The sequence below is a fragment of the Hipposideros armiger genome, unplaced genomic scaffold (assembly GCF_001890085.2).
Source record: "Hipposideros armiger isolate ML-2016 unplaced genomic scaffold, ASM189008v1 scaffold_77, whole genome shotgun sequence".
Classification (NCBI taxonomy): domain Eukaryota; kingdom Metazoa; phylum Chordata; class Mammalia; order Chiroptera; family Hipposideridae; genus Hipposideros; species Hipposideros armiger.
In genome coordinates this window covers 1,825,012-1,845,889 of record NW_017731427.1, presented here as the reverse complement: position 1 = coordinate 1,845,889, position 20,878 = coordinate 1,825,012, and the positions used below count along the sequence as shown (strand labels likewise).

The 20,878-nt window shown below is 45.1% G+C and overlaps 1 protein-coding gene and 1 long non-coding RNA gene across 3 annotated transcripts in view; one reads left to right on the top strand and one right to left on the bottom strand.

The window, feature by feature from the left end:
• ZNF236 (zinc finger protein 236) overlaps nucleotides 1–20,878 on the top strand; it is a 171,076-nt gene that overhangs the window by 60,603 nt on the left and 89,595 nt on the right. The gene's annotated exons all lie outside the window — the stretch shown is intronic.
• LOC109383190 (uncharacterized) lies at nucleotides 13,652–20,771 on the bottom strand. 2 transcript variants are annotated; one of them, XR_002124099.1, is made up of 2 exons: nucleotides 20,418–20,771; nucleotides 13,652–13,777 (listed from the first exon to the last, which is right to left on the bottom strand). It is a non-coding gene; the product is annotated as an uncharacterized LOC109383190 (long non-coding RNA). The 2 variants fall into 2 exon arrangements; XR_002124100.1 differs by having other exon boundaries at nucleotides 20,429–20,771.

The following is a 20,878-nucleotide window of genomic DNA, read 5'->3' as shown; positions in this document are numbered from 1 at the left end:
CTCTGTCTCCTAGAACATCAGCCACCTGGTTGCAGGATCATGCCTGCTTGTTCACTGCTTCATCTCAGCTTCTGGAATCATGTCGGCACCTAGTAGATACTTAAAACATGTAATGACGAGTGAAAGGACACATACAAACTGGCAAGGGGATGAAGGAAGTTTGCGGGGAGCGGAGCTGGAATAGCACATTCTTCTGATGGGAAATGCCGCCATGGGATTTCATGTTCCCAGCGTGCCCACCTGCAGACATGCCAGGCTTATCTCATCACGTGCACCTCAAGCGTTAGCTGTGAGAAAGGGGTGCAGGACTGGTGTGCATAGCAGCCAAGAGTTCACGAGAGGCACCTAATGGTTATTCATGTTTACCTTTCTCTCCATTTTGTTCTAACGTGGGTATTATGCATCAGCCTATTGATACTACTAAAAGCCCGATGAAGTGAAAAGTGTTTTTCTCCTTAACCTAGTCCACAGTCCCCATGGGAAAGTGAGCTGTTTGAATCCAGAGGCCATAACCGAAGCCTCCCTGTCCTCCGAGCCGTTCGACGGTCACACACCCATGCGCCAGTGGTCCTTCTCCTTGCCCTGGGTGACTCGTGGTCCCTAGTCACATAGGTGGCACTGTCAAGTAGCGGATGGGCCACCGTAGAGCAGGCCACCAAAGGGGCTGGCAGGGTCTGAGTGTGCGCTGCGGCCGAGACTGACGTGGCAGGTGGGGACACATGTAGGCCTGGATCTGCTAACACAGAGCGGTGTATCCCAGGAGCACAGCGCGAGCAGCAGCACGGAGGCCAAACACTGGGAGACACATGGAGGCTGGAGAGGCGGGGGTTTATTCCCAACCCCAGAAGTGGGGCTGCATCTGGACCCAGGCGTCTGACAGAAGGGGAGAAATAGGCAGGTGGTGCCCACTGGGCAGAGTGACCAGGGACAGCGGGGTTGTGACCCTGTGTGCTGTGGTTGACTCTTGCGTAGGAGCTGAGGAGCCAGGATGAGCCCAGAGCACGTGGGTTCAGCTGAATCTGATTCTGTAGTGGCTGCAGAGAGCCAGGCCTTCCCGGGGGCTGTGCGTGAATCCTAAAGGTTGGCACCGCCCTGATGAATCTGTGACAGAGAGATGTGCTTTCGCGCCTTGGGAGTCTACTCAATGCGGTTGTGTGCCCGGGGGGCCAGCAGTCGGGGTGCCCTGGCTTGACTGCCGTGCATTGTGCCAAAGTCATGGTGGGGGCTTGGGGAGTGCCCCCGCTCCAGCCGCTGCCTCCCAAGAGCACACTGGCCTGTCTGCACCGGGCACCCCCTCCTCCTTCTCTCCCCCCCTCCCGCCTTCTCCCCCTCCCTCGCTCCATCCTTTCTTCCATACCCTCTCTGTCCTACAAACTGCTCAGGTGTCTTCTCCAGAACTTGTTTCAGCCAGGGCCAGGGCAGTGTAATTGGAGCAAACAGGCCTGTACTCTCCTGGTCAGTGAGCTGGCTAATACAAGAAGGAAGAGTGAAACGGAGAGTGTATTGCCACACAAAGGGGAGAGTCCCCTCATTTGCAGCCCGCCCACAGGTCTCCACATAGAGCTGTTGTAATGAGATTCACTTCCTCACCGCATCCATCGCTCCCCTATTTATGTGCGTACCTTAGTTTGCTTGAAAAATAACAAATATTTTAACCAAATAGTCTTTTTAAAGAGGATGTTATAAAATGATTTGGGTTGAATTGAAAATTTATGGCTTTCTCTTTTAAAAGGGTCCTCTGTTGGCCCCAAGGAGGGCCGGAGATTTGCTCCTGGGCTTCTGAACTGTCCTTTCGGGCTCTGTGCCCATGCGTGCCGCCCATTCTCTGTGTCGCGCCTCTTTTCGGCGATTGGCACCTGGAGACGCCAGTTAGTAGTGTGTGCGGAGAGAAACCTTAGAGGGATCTTTATACGGGCACGAAGTGCCGCTTAAGAGAATGAATGACTCATTGATTACCACGCATAAATTGTTCTTTTCTGGATGTATAACCGAAACATTGTCTTCAAACTCCAAGAGGAAATCGCTTGTGATACAGAGATGAAAATGAAAAACAGCCTTCTAACCAGGACACCATGAGAGGTCATAATGAATCTGAGTCTGTGCACAATAGAGCCCTTTCACACTTCAGGGCAATTGAAATGTCAAATAATTCTTAAAGCATAATGTGTGGCTTGTTAATCCCTGCAAGTGTCTTAATGCCCTTTGTGCATTTGCGAAGAAGTTAGAAATGGCGCAGGGTAGGAGTGAGAAGGGCACGTTTGTCCAGAGGCCCCTCCTGCCTGCCATTTTGCCCTGTGGCACCAAGAGCACTCTGGGGACATACAAGCGCCTTTCCAGAGGAGGGAGAATAAAGGAAGTGGGGCCCAGTGTCCTCGAGGGGCTGGAAATGCTCTGAGTTGATAATCACGGACAATGAAGTGGTTTTAATGAGTTACGAATTAATCACTCTAGCAACACCCCTAATGACTAATGTATAAAATACTCCCACAGATCAACAAGACAAAGGTAACCCAACGACTCCACCCCAGTAGAAAAATGGTCAAAGATCCAAACAAGTATTCATAGAAGGAAAACCTGAAAGGCCAAAGAATGAGTAGAAAATGCCCAACCTCTCAAGTTGCTAAAGAAATGCAAAACAAAAGCATACCCCTCTGAGCTTTACAAGTTGCCCAGGATTTTTGCCCTAGACGGAAGAGCTTCATGTTAGTGAAGATTTGGAGAGCGGCCACACTGTGCGCTGCCGGTGGGAACAGGCGTGGCATCGCCATCTACACAGACAGGGGCCTTGCTGGCTCCAGCAAGCTCATCGTAAGAGCATGGACTTGTTTACCTGGAGGGCTTGTGGGCCCGGATGAATCTATGGGCCTTAATCCATCTCCACGCTCATGGGGACAAGAAGAAAACCCAGAAACAGCCTAGACGTCACATAACAGGGACACTATTTTCAGATTACATTGTACTGACCCCTGTTCCAAATGAGGACGGGGAAGCTTCTGGGGTTCTGCTCCTGGTGGCAGACCTGCTGTTCGAGAATCACACCGTGTTCCTCACACACCTGCTGCTGCACCTTTGCAACTTTTCTCTGTTGTATTAGCCTCCCGGGGCTGTCACGAAGAAGTGCCACAAATGGCTGGTGTAAAGCAACAGAGATTCAGTCCCTCACAGCCTGGGGGCCAGAGGTCTGACGTCAAGGCATTGCAGGGCCGTGCTCTCGGGGAGGTCCTGCCTGTCTCCTAGCCTCTGGGGTTCCTGCTCACCCCTGACTCCTCTGTATGACACATTGGAGATGACACAATTCTAGAAATGGAGAACAGGCTAGTGCTTGTCAGGGCCTGGAGATGGGGGTGGGGGAGGTAGGTGGGCTGTAAAGGGGCCTCGGTGGTGCTGGAACCATTCAGCGTCTTGACTGTGCCTGGGGGTACACCAACGATGCTGTGATGAAATTGTATAGAACAATCGCGGTGATATTGTACTGTCATTTTGCAGAACATTAGCATTTAGGATTAAAAAGAGAATGTGTTTACCTGTTGCTTTGTGTCTTTTGGAAGAATTGTTTGCCATTAATACTAAGTAAGTAGGCAAATAAATATATAAATATATAAATCTTGTCGTCCCTCCCACCTGGGAAGCTGCACAACTGGTTCATTAACAAGCCCCTGGAATAAAAAAAACACCAACGCTCTGCATGTGGACCGCCTGCTCTCAGGACTTGTTACTGGGGCCTCATATTCAGTCCCACTGCTGGGGGTCTGTCTGCCCACAGCAGCTTAGTATGTGTGATGTTCCTCTCTAGATTAACAGTCACAGGCCTGGCACTGTCCCTCAGGTTCAGCTGCTCAGGAGGACAAGTGCCCATCTAGATGAGGACCCCTAGGGATCCCCAAAGTTCAGCTAGATGCCATAGAGCCAAATATACCCACCACATTTGGAGACAAGCCATCAACTGGTTTTTCCCAGTGCAGCCATAATGGATATCAGCTTCATTTTTGTTAGTTTCCTGCTGGTGTGTAGGCCATTGTGACGTCATTCTCTCCTGTCTGTTCGCCGTGTGTGTTACTCAGTGTCATGTAGGGTGGAGGTGTGTGTGTGTGTGGGGGGGGCGGCGCGGGCACTGGGATGAGGAGGCCTGAATGAGATCTGTGTTGGTTTCAGCACGTGAGACCGGATTCCCCTGGGGAGCTTGCCTTGCCCACCACCGTCCTGAACTGTCCCTGTGTCTCTAGGGCACAGTTTAGCAATCTGCAGTCGCTTCCAGTGTCCCAGGTCCCTGGGCAGGTCAAAGCCATGAGCAGGGGGTCCTTGAGGCTTACCTGACCCCAGCCCAACGGTGACTCAGGGACCTTCGGGCTTCCAGGATGGCCCGGGACTGAGATGTGTGCCTGGAAGATGGGGCCTCGTCAAGCACAGTAGGAACACACCATCTGCCTTCTGTGTTCCGGGCTGGGTGATATTTTCCACAGATTGTCACACTGGTCATCTCAACTGCACAAGCCCAGACATGAAACGTCGATTTCACAATTGAAAAAAGAAAGTCTTACCGTGGCCGCCCAGCTGGCCGTCCACCACACAGGGCCCCTGCACAGATCCCGAGTGAGTGTGCCTCACCGCTGGCAGCCCCCGTGAGCTGCTGCTTCCTGAGGCCCGAGCTGCCCCGCTGCTCCTCGTGTCCCCGGCACCAAGGCCACCCTTTCCATGGTCGGCTCTTCTGTCACAGCAGTGCCACTTGTCTGTCCTGCTGCTTCTCGCCTTCGGGTGCTTGCTGTGTGAAGGGAGCTTATGTTCTTCTCTTAGAGTAAGAAGCCTCAGCTTTCGGGTAAAGGCTGCTGGATGCTCAGAGGCCCCCCTTTTGTTGCTGGGATTTTGGGTTTGTTTTTGTTTCTGGGTCTGAGGTCCCGTTTCAGATGACCACAGTCAACAAGGAGAGTCATGCTAGCTCTGCATCAGCGCAGAGTGTCACCCGGTTAGAATAAAGCACTGAGAGCTGCCTGCCTGCCTTTTGAGCACAGGGCTCTCCCTCAGTGTCCGCCTTCCAGCACTTGTGACCTCTGTCATGGCCTCAGGACAACACAGTTTTAACGTATTTGTGCCAAGGCATGTATGTAAGGAACTCCTAAGAGGGTGCCGCAGAACCCAGTGCCCTTCCATCCTGACACGGCCTGTCTTCCCTCTTGCCCTGCCTGCTGTGCCCTTTTGGACCTGTGCCTCCTGGTTCCGACAGGTTTTCAGCCATGTAGCCCGAAGTCCCCTGTGCCTGGGTCTCCCGGGCTCTGGGTGCCGCTCTGTGTTCTCCCTGGATCCTCACTCTAACTCACAGCCTCTGATTTCCGCGTGGTCACCTGGCGTCTGAGCCAGACCAGTGCAGCCAGGTTCCTGCCCTGTGTGAGCAGCCTCATCTCGTCTCGGATCTGTTATTCGGTGTCAGGCACCACCGAGTGCTGATACATATTGCAAACGTGTCGTCATGGCATCGATGCATCCACAACCTCGCGGCACTTCTTTTAGGGATGCCTCCCAACCCCCACTTCATCGTTTTCTTGGCCCCACTTCTTCCTCCAGTCACATTGCAGCTGCTCAGTCCCAGCAGGCCTTGATGGGCTCCACAGAGCAGCAGCCGTACAGTACCCAGCCAGGGGCAAACCGCACACCCTCCGTTCACAGCCCAGCAGTGAGGGTTGAGAAGGCCACACAGTGAGGTTCTGGGTCAAGTCCGTCTGGTGGATTGGATCCCTAGTTCTCAATGGTAAGTGACTGGAAAACCTGCACATTCCTTGTCCTAAGGGGTAAGAGACATTTATGGTAGGAGAGGCTGAGCAGAAGTCCCTAAAACAGACCCATTCCCTTTCATTCCCCCAACCAAGTAAATCTGAAGCGATCCCCATTCCTGGAACAACTCTGCGAGACAAGTGCCACTCCCAAAGCCGGGGTGCAGGCGTGCGAGCCCCATCGCACCCCTGCTCAGACCACTTACTCGGCTTCTGCAAAACAGGGTGTTTTGTGAATGCGATGGACAAGTGTAAACTTCACCAAGTGGACACAGCCTGTCCTCAGCCACCCCGCTCATGTGGCGAGCCACAAACAGACTAGCCATCGTGACGGGGAGCGAGGACAGTGAGGCCGCCCTGTCACCAAGGCTGAGCTAGTGCCTGCCACTGCTAAAGACACACGGCCAATCACAAGATATGTGCTGAGCCCTCAACAAGGGACCGTCCCACAGGGAAACCAGTGGTGGAAGCCTGGGTATACCAGATGCTTCTTCCCTGGGCGGGCAGTCATGTATCCTTCCAGGGATGGACCCGTATTCCAGAGAGTGCCGTCCTGGGGCCCCTGAGGAGCCCACTCTGCCCTCAGGCATGTGCCACCCAGAAGTGCAGGGCTGATAATGCCCCCCTGAGCTTTCATTCCGTCAGCCTGGAAGATGGTTCTGGAATGCATCTCATGAGGCTCCTCAGTCTCCACAGGGGTCATGGTGGCCCCACCTGGAGAAAACACCCTTGCATTGGCCTTTCTTCCCTGTTTCGGCTCCCGCAGGTCTCATTCTCCAATACTCCACCTGCACACAAGCCTTTGTACTTTTAGTTGAGCCAAGATAAGATACCACTACTCCCAAAAGGGTCATTATGTAGAAAATGGGGAAGTAATAGAAGCAGTTCTCTTGGGCTTCACCGATGGAGGAAAACAAATCTCTCATCATCCTTTCCAGGTCTGTCCTGATTTTTTTGACATTCTCCTTTTGCCTCCAGAGAAATTGTTAGTCACTGAATAGAGGAGGTCCTTTGGAGAGCTGAAAAGCATAATCTTATTAAGAGAGGATGAGGACGAGAAGGCAGGCAGAGCGGGGAGGTGTCCAGAGTGCCAGGAAGGGTGGGCAGGGGTCTGTCTGGAACCCCGCATAGCAGCTCATGTGTACCTCACCACTCCGGGGCTTGGAGGTGGGCCTGCGGGCATAGCAATGGCTGAGCCTTACCAAAGGCTGCTGTGCTGTACGTACACCACTTACAGCTCCCACAAGCTCTGGTGGAGGCAGGCAAGGCAGGGCATCCTTCAGCCCTTCGGCTCGCCCAGTGCCCAGAGCTGGCGGGTCCAGCTCCCGGGGCTGCGCTCTCAGGTTAACCTTGTGCTCTGGATGCTCAATGTCCTAAAATGACGGCATTGTCTCATTTTAGGCTGAAATTTTCATTGAATATTTTTTCACTATGTTTTATTCATCTTCATTTCTGTTGCTGAATGTATTTAGCCCAACACATCAACACATAATGAGTTTGTCGTGTGGTTGTCACAATAAGATAGGCTTGTAATTTTCCACCTACAACTCCATTGTTTGTTTCAGATCTCAGCTCAAGATAAAATGAAAGCTTCAGTCTCCTTCCTCCTGTGGCTACATGTTAGATACTGTGCTACTTTTGTGGAGTTTTTTATGTCACAATTTCCTGTGTCTTAAGGGTAAGCATCAAAAATCATTGCATCATCTACTATATAGAGAGAACCCCAAAGGCTCCATCAAAAAAACTATTGAAACTGATAGATGAATTCAATAAGGTAGCAGAATACAAAATCAATATTCAGAAATCAGTTGCATTTGTATATACCAATAATAAACTACTGAAGGAGAAATTAAGAAAGTAGTCCCATTTACAATTGCTTCAAGAACTATAAAATACTTAGGAATAAATTTAACCAAAGAAGTAAAAGACCTGTACTCAGAAAATTATAAGACACTGAAGAAAGAAATAAAAGAAGATACAAATAAATGGAAACACCTACCATGCTCATGGATAGGAAGAATTAATATAGTTAAAATGTCCATACCACCTAAAGCAATATATAGATTCAATGCAATTCCTATCAAACTACCAAGGGCATTTTTCACAGAAATGGAAAATATAATCCTAAAATTTATATATAAAAGACCCTGAATACCCACAGCAATCCTGAGAAATAAGAACAAAGTCGGGGGTATCATGCTACCAGACATCAAAACATACTACAAGGCTACAGTAATCAAAACAGTACGGTACTGTCATAGAAACAGGCACATAGATCAATGGAACAGAATAGAGAGCCCAGAACTAAATCCAGGCATATACAGACAGTTAGTCTATGACAGTGGAAGCAAGAATTTACATTGGAGATAGTCTATTTAATAAATGGTACTGGGAAAATTGGACTGACACATGAAAAAAAATGAAACTGGATCACCTCCTTACACCATATACAAGAACAAATTCAAAATGGATTAAAGCCTTAAATGTAAGACCTGAAACCATAAAACTCCTAGAAGAAAATAAGGGAGTAAATTTGCAGACCTTACCGTGAGCAATATTTTTACTGATACATGCCTGCGGGCAAGGGAAGTAAAAGAAAAAAATGAACATATGGGACTACATCAAACTTAAAAATTTTTTCACAATAAAGGAAACCATCAATAAAACAAAAAGGAAGCCTAATGAATGGGAGAAGATATATGTCAACGATAAATCTGATAAGGGGTTAATATCCAAAATTTATAAAACACTCATGCAACTCAACACCAAAAAAACAATTAACCCAATTAAAAAATGGGCAGAGGGCTGGCCAAGTGGCTCAGTTGGTTAAGAGCTCGCTCTGAGCAACAGTGGTTCAATTCCCAGATTGAGCTGAGCTGCCGCTGAGCTGCCAACAGGTGGCAGGATGGCTCAGCTAAAAAAAAAAATCACAAAAAAATGGGCAGAGGATATGAAGAGACATTTCTCTAAAGAGGACATACAGATGGCCAACAGGCATATGAAAAAATGTTCAACCTCACTAATCATTAGGGAAATGCAGGTAAAAGCCACAATGAGATACCACCTCATTCTGGTCAGAATGGCTATCGTCAATAAATCAACAAACAACAAGTGCTGGAGAGGTTGTGGAGAAAAGGGAACCCTGGTGCACTGTTGGTGGGACTGCAGACTGGTGCAGCCATTATGGAAATCAGTATGGAGGCATCTCAAAAAACTGGAAATGGAACCGCCTTATGACCCAGCAATTCCACTCTTAGGTATTTATCCAGAAAACCCCAAGACACTAATTCAAAAAAATACATTCACCCCTATGTTCATTGCAGTGCTATTTACAATAGCTAAGACTTGGAAACAACCGAAATGCCCATTGGTAGACAACTGGATTAAGAAACTATGGTACATTTACACAGTGGAGTATTACTCAGCTATAAAGAAGAAGGAAATCTTACCATTTGCAATGATATGGATGGAACTAGAGAACATTATGCTAAGTGAAATAAGTCAGAGAAAGACAAATACCATATGATCTCACTTATATGTGGAATCTAAAGAACTGAATAAATGAGCAAAGTAAACAGAAATAGTCTCAGAGACACAGCGGAAAAACTGAGGGTTGCTAGTTGGGAGGAGGGTGGGGATGAAGGAGAAGGGGAAGGGATGAGACAATACAAATTGGTAACTACAATATTGCCACAGGGATAGAAAAGACAGTTTGGGGAATATAATCAATAATGTTGAAAATATATTTTTCAGGGGGTCAGATGGACTCATGTCTTGTTAGGGAGACAACTTCATGGACGGTGTAGAGGCCTGACCACCGCACTGTACACCTGAAGCTGCGGTCAAATAATATTATATGTCAACTATAATTTAGTACATATATAGTCACGGGATGTGGAGTAGAGTGTGGGAATGGAGTCAGTGGAACTGAAATAGATATTTATGATATCGGGGGTAGAGGAGCAGTCGATAGGGGGAGGGGGGCTTGCCACTATGGGAGGGGTGAAAGGATAACTATTGTTTTGTACACCTGAAACTAATAATAATAAATCATTGCATCATAAAAGTGTTAGAACTAGAAAGAACATTAGCAATCACTTACTTTAGATGATAAGTTGAGCTGCAGAGAAATTGACTTAACACACTACAAGTAAATAAAGAATCCCCATGAGAACTCGGCCTCTTGTCTCCTATCCAGCTTGCTCACTCGCTCTCTTTCAAGATTTTATTGGGGAATCGGGGGAGGGGAACAGACAAGTTGCTATCCTTTTGTTCTTTAGTCTAGTTGTGGAGGACGTTGCTTCACTGGCCCATGTTGGTATTATCATTGCGCTCTTCCCGGGTGAGGCAGTTGCTTGCCGGCCATTGGACAGCCGCTCACGGTGACTCATGGCAGCCCAGCTCCAGGTGGAGCTGTTGTTCACCATCTTAGCTGTAGAGGGCGCAGCATCACTGGCCCTCATGTGGGATCCGAACCGGGGCCCTGCTGCTCAGAGTTGGTGTCCCAAGCCAACTCTTAACCATTGGCCGGCCCCCAGCTCTCTTTCTGTCGTGTCACGCTACAGAGTATTTCTTGGAAAGACTTAGAATGCAATAGAAAGTTACATAGTCTTTGCTATATATCCTTTCAAATTGAAGCTCAATTTATGTAGGCAGCATGTCTAAAACTACACAATTACCAAGATCTACCTCTGGGAGCAGTAGTTATTATGACGATGTTGTTATAGACTGAGTGTATGTGTCGCCCCAAAATTCTGGTGTTGAAACCTACCCCCCAATGTGATGGTTTAAGGAGGCAGAGCCATTGGGCAGTGATTAGGTCCTAAGGGTGGAGCCCTCATGAAGGATGTGTCCTTAGAAAAGAGGCCCCAGAGCCTCAGTCACCCCTTCAGCTATGTGAGGACATGGCAAGAAGACGGCCGTCTGCAACTCGAAGGAGAGTTCTCACCGGAACATGGCCATGCTGGCACCCTGCTCCTGGCCTTCCAGCCTCCAGAACTGTGAGGAATACATTTCTGTTGTTTATAAGCCGCCCAGACTGTGGTACTTTGTTACAGCAGCCCAAATGGACTGAGATGGGTATCAAGAAAATTAAGAAATAAATAGAATTTAACTCTACATGTGAGTGAGTTCCAAAGGCAAATAGCATTGACTGAATGTCGGTGTGTGTTCAGCCTCCTGCACCATGAGTCATAATAGTCCATCTGTTTTAAATAGAGATGTCTGTGGAGGCTGCAGCCTATGGGAAGTGAGTGTCCATGGATGTTATTGTGGTTATTGTGCTTTAAATATATGTCCACAGAAATGAACCTGTCATATTGTTGCTATTTTACTTTAATTGGGAGACTTAAATAATATTTCACAAAATATTGTACATATACCACAGATAGTATAGGAAATGATTTTAGGTGACACCCCAACATATTTGTGGTGTCAACAAAAATAGCTAAATAAAATATTTCATTTAAATAAAATATATTTCATTTAAATATCTGTGTATTTATTTCATATATATTAAAATACCGTGTTTCCCCATGTATAAGATGCACCCTTTTCAGAAAAATTTGGGGTCTAAAAACTGGGTGTGTCTTATACAGTGGTTGTATGAGCACAAAAACAAGTGAGAATAAAGCAGGCAATGCAAGTAAAAAAAATCTACAACTGCTGTATAAGACACAACCAATTTTTAGACCCCAAATTTTTCGAAAAAGGGTGCGTCTTATACATGGGGAGATATGGTATATTGCAAAACACATATTTGATAAATAATTGGGAACCAAAATATACAAAGTTAAAACTCAACAAAATAGACAAAGATCTGAGCATAAGGCGCACTGCATCCTGTGCCATCAGGGAAATGCAAACTAAATCAGCAATGAGAGACCATTCCACACCTGCTAGAATGGCTCAGATCTGAACACTGACAACGCCCAGTGCTGAGGAGGGCATGGAGCCACACTCACTCACAGCTGGTGGGGATGCAGACGGGGCAGCCACCCTGGAAGACAGTTTGTAAGTTTCTTACACAACTAACACACTCTCACCATGTGATCCAGCATTCACGCTCCTTGGTGTTTACTGAGAGGAACTGAAAACTTAGGTCCACACAAAATCCTGGACACGATGTTTATAGCAGTAACTGCCAACAACTGCAAACAACCAAGGTGTCCTTCCGTGGGTGATGGATAAATAAACTCCAGTGCATCTAGACGATAGAGTATTAGTACTAAGAAGAAATGAGCTATTATGCCACAGAAAAGACAGGAAGGAATCTTAAATGTATACTGCGAAGTGAAAGAAGCCAGTCTGAGAAGGCTACACTGTATGATGCCAACCACATGACATTCTGGAAAAGGCAAAACTATGGAGACAGTAAAAATATCAGTGGTTGCCAGGGATTCAACAATGGGTGGTTGGGGGGAAGGTGGTAACGCACAGAGGAATTTGAAGTCAGTGAAACTATTCTCTATGATATCATAATGGTCATAATGGTGGATACATGACATGGATTTGTCAAATCCCATAGAATGAACAACACTAAGAGTGAACTCTTAACATAAGGTGTGGAATTTAGTTAACAATGTATCAGTGTTGGTCCGTTAAATGTACCAAATGCACTACAACTAATGCAGGATATTATTAATAGGAAAAAGTGTGTATGGTGGGGGCGAGGTGGTATGTGGGAACTCTGTACCAAGTGCTCAGTTTTTCTGTTAATCTAAAAAGTATCCATCGATTAAAAAAGATATCACAGTTGTTGCTCAATAAGTAAATGTTACCTATTGTAAGCAGCCAGTATGTGCCGATCGCTGTTTCAGCACTGGGGGTCAGGCATGTATAATAAACGGCATCTGTCTGTGTGGCTCCTGAGAAAGTGCTGGAGGCATGACTTGCCACCAGGTGGCGCTCCAATATCTCCCTTCCCCGCTCTCCCTGGGCCCCTTTCCCCTCACACTGCAGTCTAGATCTGGTAATAGGAAGTCAGACAATTAAGTTCACGAACTCATCCTAGAGTAAGTGCTACACACCTCATTGCTGAATATCACTACGGTCACTTTCAAAGTGCTCCCTTGGGAAGCTATGCACCAACGCCAGCCAGCGCCTAGTCCACCCTTCTAAGCAATTTTGGAACTCTTTTTCTGGAATGGCCATCAGAGCTGTCATTGGATTACATTTGGTGTCCTGAATGTCATCAAAATTTCTTCCTTCCAATATTTCCTTTATCTTTGGGTAAAGAAAGAAGTCATTGGGGGCTAGGTCAGGTGAGTAGGGAGGGTGTTCCAACACAGTTATTTGTTTACTGGCTAAAAACTTCCTCACAGACAGTGCTGTGTGAGCTGGTACATTGTCGTGATGCAAGAGCCATGAATTGTTGGCGAAAAGTTCAGGTCATCTAACTTTTTCACGCAGCCTTTTCAGCACTTCCAAATAGTAAACTTGGCTGACTGTTTGTCTAGTTGGTACAAATTCTTAATGAATAATCCTTCTGATACCAAAAAAGGTTAGCAACATTGTTGCAACAAGTTTGCGAACTTAATTGCCAGACCTCATATGAAGACGAGCTAACCTCCTTCAGATGAGTGTCCCCTCACCTTGAGTCGGGCCACAGCAGCTCAGGTGCACTCACTCTGAGATTAACCTAGAGCGGCGCTTCTAGGCCTTCTGGGGTCTTGGCACCAGTAAAGAAAGGTGGTGAAGGCACAGCTCACTGGTTCACGGTGGGGCTGCTCTGGATGGAAGCGGGGTGGGGGATAAGGTGGATAGGAGCCTGCCGTTTCTTTAAATGCAGTGCTGCTGTGCACCCCACCTCCTAAACGGGGCAGCTAGGGGCAGCTGGGGGCAGCGAACTGCACAATGGGGCTGGAGTACGTTTGCTAGTACATCATTAGTGCATTTTCATGTTTATTACAACCAAGTTAACTCTCACATCTGTCACCAACAGGCATATGGGGACGCCCAGCCCCAGAAGTGTGTGCTCCAGGGTTCTGCTTTAACTATTATCCAACAGACTCTTCCTGAAAAAACAAAAGAAAAGAAAATCAGTGTTTGCTGGTTTATGTTGAAGCACAGTCACAGAATATGAACACTGCACGGGGACCTCAGAGAGCTGCCAGTCCAAGTTTCTTGTGTTAGAAATAACATTCTTAGGGTCATACAGCCTGACACCTCCATTTTCTGTGAAATGAAAAGCTTACTGTCTGAGACTCTGAGCAATCTCTGGGACAAAAGGTTTTTGTCCTTTTTGTTGGAGGTTTTAAGCTTCACAGGCAACTGTCACCTCCCAAAACACTGACTGTGGAATGTGCTGGTAAGCTGAGTGAGTGTGTGTCTGGAAGGGGTAGTTTGTGGCCCACCTGGGCAGGTGCAGGGCAGTTACTTGAGGTTAACTGGGTGGCAGGAAGGCCCAGTTTCCACAAAACCTCTTCTCTTTCGGGAGGAATTGAACAGATGAGCGTCTCCTCCCTTCCTGATCTGAGTTTTATCTACTCAGGAGCAAAGTGATCACCCTGTCACCCCCACCACAGGATGCCAACAGCTCCTGCAGTTTTCTGGGAGAAGGAACTGGAGGCCGCTGGGTCTGGGAGCTGCCGCGGGGTAACACTGCCGTGGACTTGCGGGCCCACGGTGTTTTGGTTTGTTCAAGTGGACGTGCAGACACACACTGTACTTTGGAAATGAAGCTTTGTGTCACTCAGGTTCATGCTTCATGTTGCCCTGCGACATTTTCTGGAAACGGAAATTCAAAAGATTTATTGAGTGCAATTAAACAACATAAATAGAATTTCATTTCACTAAACGGGGTGATTGCTGCAGAGTTTGGACAAGAGTCTGTGCAGCTGTGTCAGAAGGGGTATCTTCGGTTGTCCCTTCCAAGGAGGTTATCTTTTCCCAGGTTCGGCTGTGGCCACAGGACACACATGCTGGGCAGTTCCTTCCATGACCTAACACGGCTCCCCACCGGTGTGAAGCCCTAACAACAACATGAAAAAGCATTGCTGACTCGCTGCTCCGTGGTGGCTGTCTGGCGTGAGGACGGAGCTTGTTCTGTGTACTGCACTCAAGAGTAGGCAATGGAGCCGTCGCACACATGGCTAGGCGCTTCTGCCTCAGTCCTTGGAACAGTCCAGTCGGAGGCGCCAAGGGCTGGAAGGTGCTGGTGTGGGCTCCGGGTGTAAACACAGAACCATGGCCGCGGAGCCACGGTGGGGAGAGATCTCATGGAAGGAGCCCTGGCTGAAGGTCTAAAAGTCCCTGGACAGCAGCCCTCTTTTATTCCCATGAACCTGAGCAAAAAAGTTACTTTCCCACTGGAATGTACTCAGTGCCGCTGAAATCCACACTGAAAATGGTCCTTTTTATGTTCTGTGGGTTTTAGCAGAATAAAAGAAACAAGCACCAGAGTTGTTCTCTATTGAACGGGCTGTGGCGCCTCCTCTGACGAAGCTTAGCCTCCTTGCTGGTTCATCACAGCAGGTGACATGTCCGATGCCAGCTGGAAGGAGGAGATGCCGGGCGCCCTGACCCACCTGGGCAGTGACAGGGATGCTGTGAGAGGACACACACGGAAACCCAGGCTTTGCCCCCCGTCTGTGTTTCTCACAGTGCGCCGAGCCCGGGATCCCTGGGGAATATGCCTGTCCTGAGATTTGACACAAATGTTCTTAGCAGTTTCATCTATCCTTAGGCCTGGACAAGGGTGAGGTCAGAGGAATATCTGCACCAAGCTGAGAGTGAGTGTCTCTTAAGTTTTGTGCACAAGGTGCCTTGTTTCTCTCACCCTAGTTGGGGTTCCGTTTATCATAGTCAAAACCTGCAAACAACCCAAATGCCCATCCGCAGTGTGGACAGAACTGTGGTACATCCATACCATGAAAGACTGCTCAGGGCTTGCTTCACATATACTAAACACATAAGCCAAAATCGGAGCGAACAGAGGTTAGTGTGGCCCCTAGACGAGGATGATACAAATTTGTGAAGCATCCACATTTGTGTCAAGTAAATGAGTCCTGAGTGTAATGTGCTCCATGGTGTCTATAGTGAACAATATTGTATACTTGAAAGTTGCTAGGAATGTAGATTTTTAAAGTTCTCGCCACAACAAAAACCATTGTAACGATATGAAGTGATGGATGTTAACTAGACTTGTTGTGGTGATCATTTCACAGTATATACAAATATTGAATCATTACGTTGTATACCTGAACTTAATATATAATTGATATCAATTATATCTTGAAAATTGATATCTTATATCTTGAAAAAAGAAATACTATTCAGCAATAAAAAGGAATGAACTATTGAGTCATGCAATGTGGATAAACCTCAAATTATTCTGAAAGAAGTTAGACAAAATAAGTACATATTATATGATTCCATTTACATAAAATCCTAGAAAATGCAATGTAATCCATAGTGACAGAAAGATCAGTGGTTGCCTGGGAATTGGGGAACAGAGAGTAGAGGGGGAAAGGAGTATAAAGGGGAACAAGAAAGTGTTTGGGGAGATAGGCTATGTTCACCTTGATTGTACTGATGGTTTCACATCCATGTACACATGTCAAAAATGGTCAGACTTCCCCTTTTAAAATAACTGTGCCGTTTATTGTATGTCAATTGTGTCTCAATAAAGTTCAAAATAAAATGAGGTACGATAAAAATTTAAGACATGAATTCTTATTAGATCTTTACTGAGAAAATAAGAAATTTTAGGGACAATTGGGAGTATTTGAATATGGACTAAGTATTAAGTATATTAGGAGATTATTGGTACTTTTCTCAGGTATAATAATTATACTGTGGATATGAAGAAAATGCTAATATTCTTAAAAGATTTACGCTGAAGTATTTAGGGGTAAAATATTATGATGTCTTCAGCTTATTTCAAATAGTTTGGAAAAAACAGAAAAAGGAATAAAGAAAATATGGCTAAATATTGAGACAGATGAATCTAGCTGTTCAGTTTAGAGGAGTTCATTATACTATTCTTTGAACTTTTTTGTATGTTTGATAATTTTGTCATTAAAAAGTTAGAAAATTTTACCAAGATTTTAAAGAGAACCAAATTACAAAAGATAACAAAAAAAATAACCGAATTATCAGTCAATGGATAGGTTTAACTGAAGACACAGCAGAAGGTAAAATTGGTGAATTGCAAAATAAATCTAAAAAAGTTATCCAGAATGCAGTACAGAGAGAAAAAGAGACAAAAATATAAAAGAAAAGTTAAGAAATATGGAGAATAAAATGAGAAGGCCTATCATAAATCTGGCTGGAAGTCCAGGAGAAAGAGAAAGAATGGGGTTTAGGCCACATTTGTAGAAGTAATTGCTAATGTATCCCTGAAAGTATAAATGAAAAGAACCCACACAGGCACACCATGATAAGTCTGCAAGACACCAATGGCTGAGAGAAGGTCCCAGAAGCTTCCGGTGAAAAAGATGATGACCTCCAAAATAACAAACACTTAAACTGATTCTTCATCACCTACAACAGAAGCCAAGCTAAAAATAGAATTATTTTCAGTGGACTGAAATTGTCAACCTAGAATTATTTAGAAGAAAATATCTTTAAGAATGAGGGCAAAATAAAGACATTTTCAGGTAAACAAAACACGAGAATGTTTGCCATTTGTCATGCTCTCTAAATGAAATTGTAAAGTATGTATATGAGACAGGAAGTAAGCTAGTAGGGCAGAGAGATACGGAACGTAGAGAGAAAAAATGAAACATAAGTAGGTATAGCTATACAAATTAGACTAAATAAAATATCTTCTTCAGTTTAAATGTAGAATTAAAACACAGAACAATAGTAAATTAGGAGAAGGGTAAAAATGTTGATAAACATTCTATTTTCATAAATATTATCTTGAAGTTTCTATAGTACCCTTAACAGAATATATAATTTTAAAACTAGTAAAGGCAAAAAGTAGAATGAGAAAAAAACAATCCAAAGGAAGGCAAGAAAGTGGAGAAAAGTAAACTTAGGTGACTTGGGACAAATTGAAAGCAAAATATTAGAATAGATACAAATATTTTTCATGCTGTATTAAAAAAAGTCAACACCAGAAGACAAGTACAAGACTATGCATAGTATGTTCATTAAAACAGAAAACCCCTCACAATGTATTGAATGAATAAACTACAGAATAGTCTTACACTGAAATACTATACAACAGTGAAAAATACATGAACTCCAGCTATATGCTTGTGTCGACGACTCTCACAAGCACAGCACTGAGTGAAGATGCAAGACACAGAAAAATTTGGAAGAACTTTAAGAAAAAGTTCAAAGTTCAAAAGTTGGACAAATTGACCAATATTTTATTTAAAGAGATCTAAACAGACTGAACAACCATACAGGCAAGGGGATGATTGCGTAGTGTCAGGAGAGCAGGATGTCCTCAGGGAGGAGCACATATGGGCTTCCAGGGTGTTGGCCCTGTTCTGTTCTCTGACTGTGCCCTGTGTGGTTGTTCTGGGGAGCATATGTTTTATTTTACCCCCACCCCTTTTTATGTCTGATGTAGTTATTGATTTAAAAACAGAAAGGAAGACAAGAGCAGCCCTCCATGGAACTCACTGAGACATCCAGGAGGGTAAGTCTGGAAAACCAACCTACATACAACCTACCAAGACTGAATCATAAAGAAAAAGACAATTTGAACAGAGTAATAATGAGTAAGGAGATTAAAACAATAATTGAAAACCTCCCACCAAAGAAAAGCCCAGAACCAGATGATTTCATCAGTGAATTCTACCAAACACTTAAAAGAATTACCAACCCTTCTCAAACTCTTCCAAGAAAATTGAAGAGAGGGAACACTCCAAACTCATTTTATGAAGCCAAGTTACCCTGATATCAAAGCCAGATAAGGACACTAAAAGAAAACTATAGACCAATATCCCTGATGAATATATATTACAAATTTTTCAAAAAAAAAAATACTAGCAAACCACCTTGATCAAATGGAATTTACCCCTGGAAAGCAATGTGAATCAATAAATGTGATTTGCTACATTAATAGAATGATAGAAATCAGATATTCATCTCAATAGATTCAGAAAAAGCATTTGACAAAATTCAACATCCTTTCAAGATAAAAACTCTCAATTGGATACAGAAAAAATGTACCTCAACATCATAAAGGCCACATAGGGCAAACTCATAGCTAACATTATAATCAATGGTGAACTATTCAAAGCTTTCCTGCTCAGATCAGGGACAAGGCAAGGGTGCCCACTCTCACCACTCCTAGTCAACCGAACTGGAAGTCCTAGCCAGAGCACTTAGGTAAGGGAAAAAAGGTATCCATATCATAAGGGAAGTGAAGTGCTCTGTTTGCAGATAGCTTGTATGTACGAGTAAAGAAAGTACATAGCGATGTAGTGAAAGGCATACAGCTGTCCCTTATGGGTGAGAATCTTGTAACTGATGATCTGCTTCTTTACTGAAGAAACCTGGACTTCAATTTTCCATTCACCTTTTATAATTCCATAGGCCTTCATTGTTAGTTTAGGCACTTACTGCCTTTGATTTTCTACTTTTTTACTTCATCGTGATTCCCTCTATTTATTTTATTACTCTGATATAAATTGCTTCAAAATTCTTTTCAGAACAAAATAGTGTGTACCTTCATACACACATCATGATCCAACTGGACTTGTAAGTGGCCAAAGATTCTTATGGTCTATCTGCCTGCAGTCTATTTTCTTAGTCTTCTATCCTACTCCAGCCCTAAAACACATATTTCATATTTTGTCTAAACTTACTGTGTAGATTTGTGCTCTGATGCAGCTGGGTGCCTAGGCTTAACAGGTAAGTTTGGATTTGCATACAGCCTAAGTAGTCTGAACCAAAGTGCTTAACTCTTTGAACGTCGGTATCATCATCTGTAAAATGGTACCTTACAGAACTGTTGTAAAGATTGGAAGGATTTTATGTAAAGCACTAAAAAGTAAGAAGCAGTTAAAAACAGCAGATGTGAATAATTATTAAATTCCATTGGCCATTGATTCACTGGCTGGCTGATGTTAGAAAAGCTCTCTGAGCTTGCTTCTTTTAAAGTATGATTATCTGCCTAATTTTTTTCAGGAATTCGATGAATATACGTAAACACAAGTGAACATATATAAAGCACCTGACAGATGAAAGGTTTCCTTAAGTTTTTATCTTTTTTTACCCGTGGCTTCCATCTTGAAAGCCCTTTCTTGTTAGAATGCAACCATTTACTAACAGTCAGTTGAAAGTGGGTCTTTCCTGTTTTTCTAACTGTAGTTAATCTTGATCTTCCCAAGGTTGTCTGGATTTTAAAAGCCTCCATTATTCTATTTTGACTAGTTTTGCGTCTTCCCTGCCCCTTAGTTACAAGAATTTTGGAGGCAACTGATTGTTTCCTCTTTGTATCCCCTCATAATACATTGCATTTAGTTGGTAATCATTACTCATTATTGCTTTGAATTAACTTTTCTGATACTAAACTTGTTACGAGTCCTTTCTTTAGGCTTAAGTGATCATTCCTTGTCTGATAACTTAGCCTCTCTCAACCTCACCGCACACGTTGCTATCCTGTTATTGTCAATTTGTGCAAGTTAGTATGGGCAACAAAACAAAAAAATCGACCCATTTGAAATTGTAAACTCTAATGTGTTACATCACCTGATAGGCACCTTAGAGACTTCTGCATGGGTTCGTCAGTCCAGGACTGACGTTTTAATTTAGGTTCGCCAGCCCTTTGCCACTATAAAAAGAGTGCGCGGGATGCTCCCCGAGACCATCCTGGAACGATACAGGAAGCTCATGTGGCCACAGGTTACTCCTGGGAGCAAACGAGCGTAGGTTAACACATATCAAGCACCTGACTTTTGGGTTTTTTCCCAGTGTTACCCGGTCACCCCGACTGATAAAGGGCATGTTTCCTCCTTATTTCCCCGACGGCTGTCCCAGCGCGGTGACGTGCTGTGGCCACACGCCGGGAGGCAAGGACGACGGCCCGCCCGCCCTCCGCCTTCACGTCGGGTCCGCCGGGTGGGGGCGGCCCGCCGCCCGTCAGGCCGGCCGCAGGCGGGCCCGGGCCGCCAGGTGACGCCGGTCGGCGGGCCCTCCGTCCGCACCCGGCC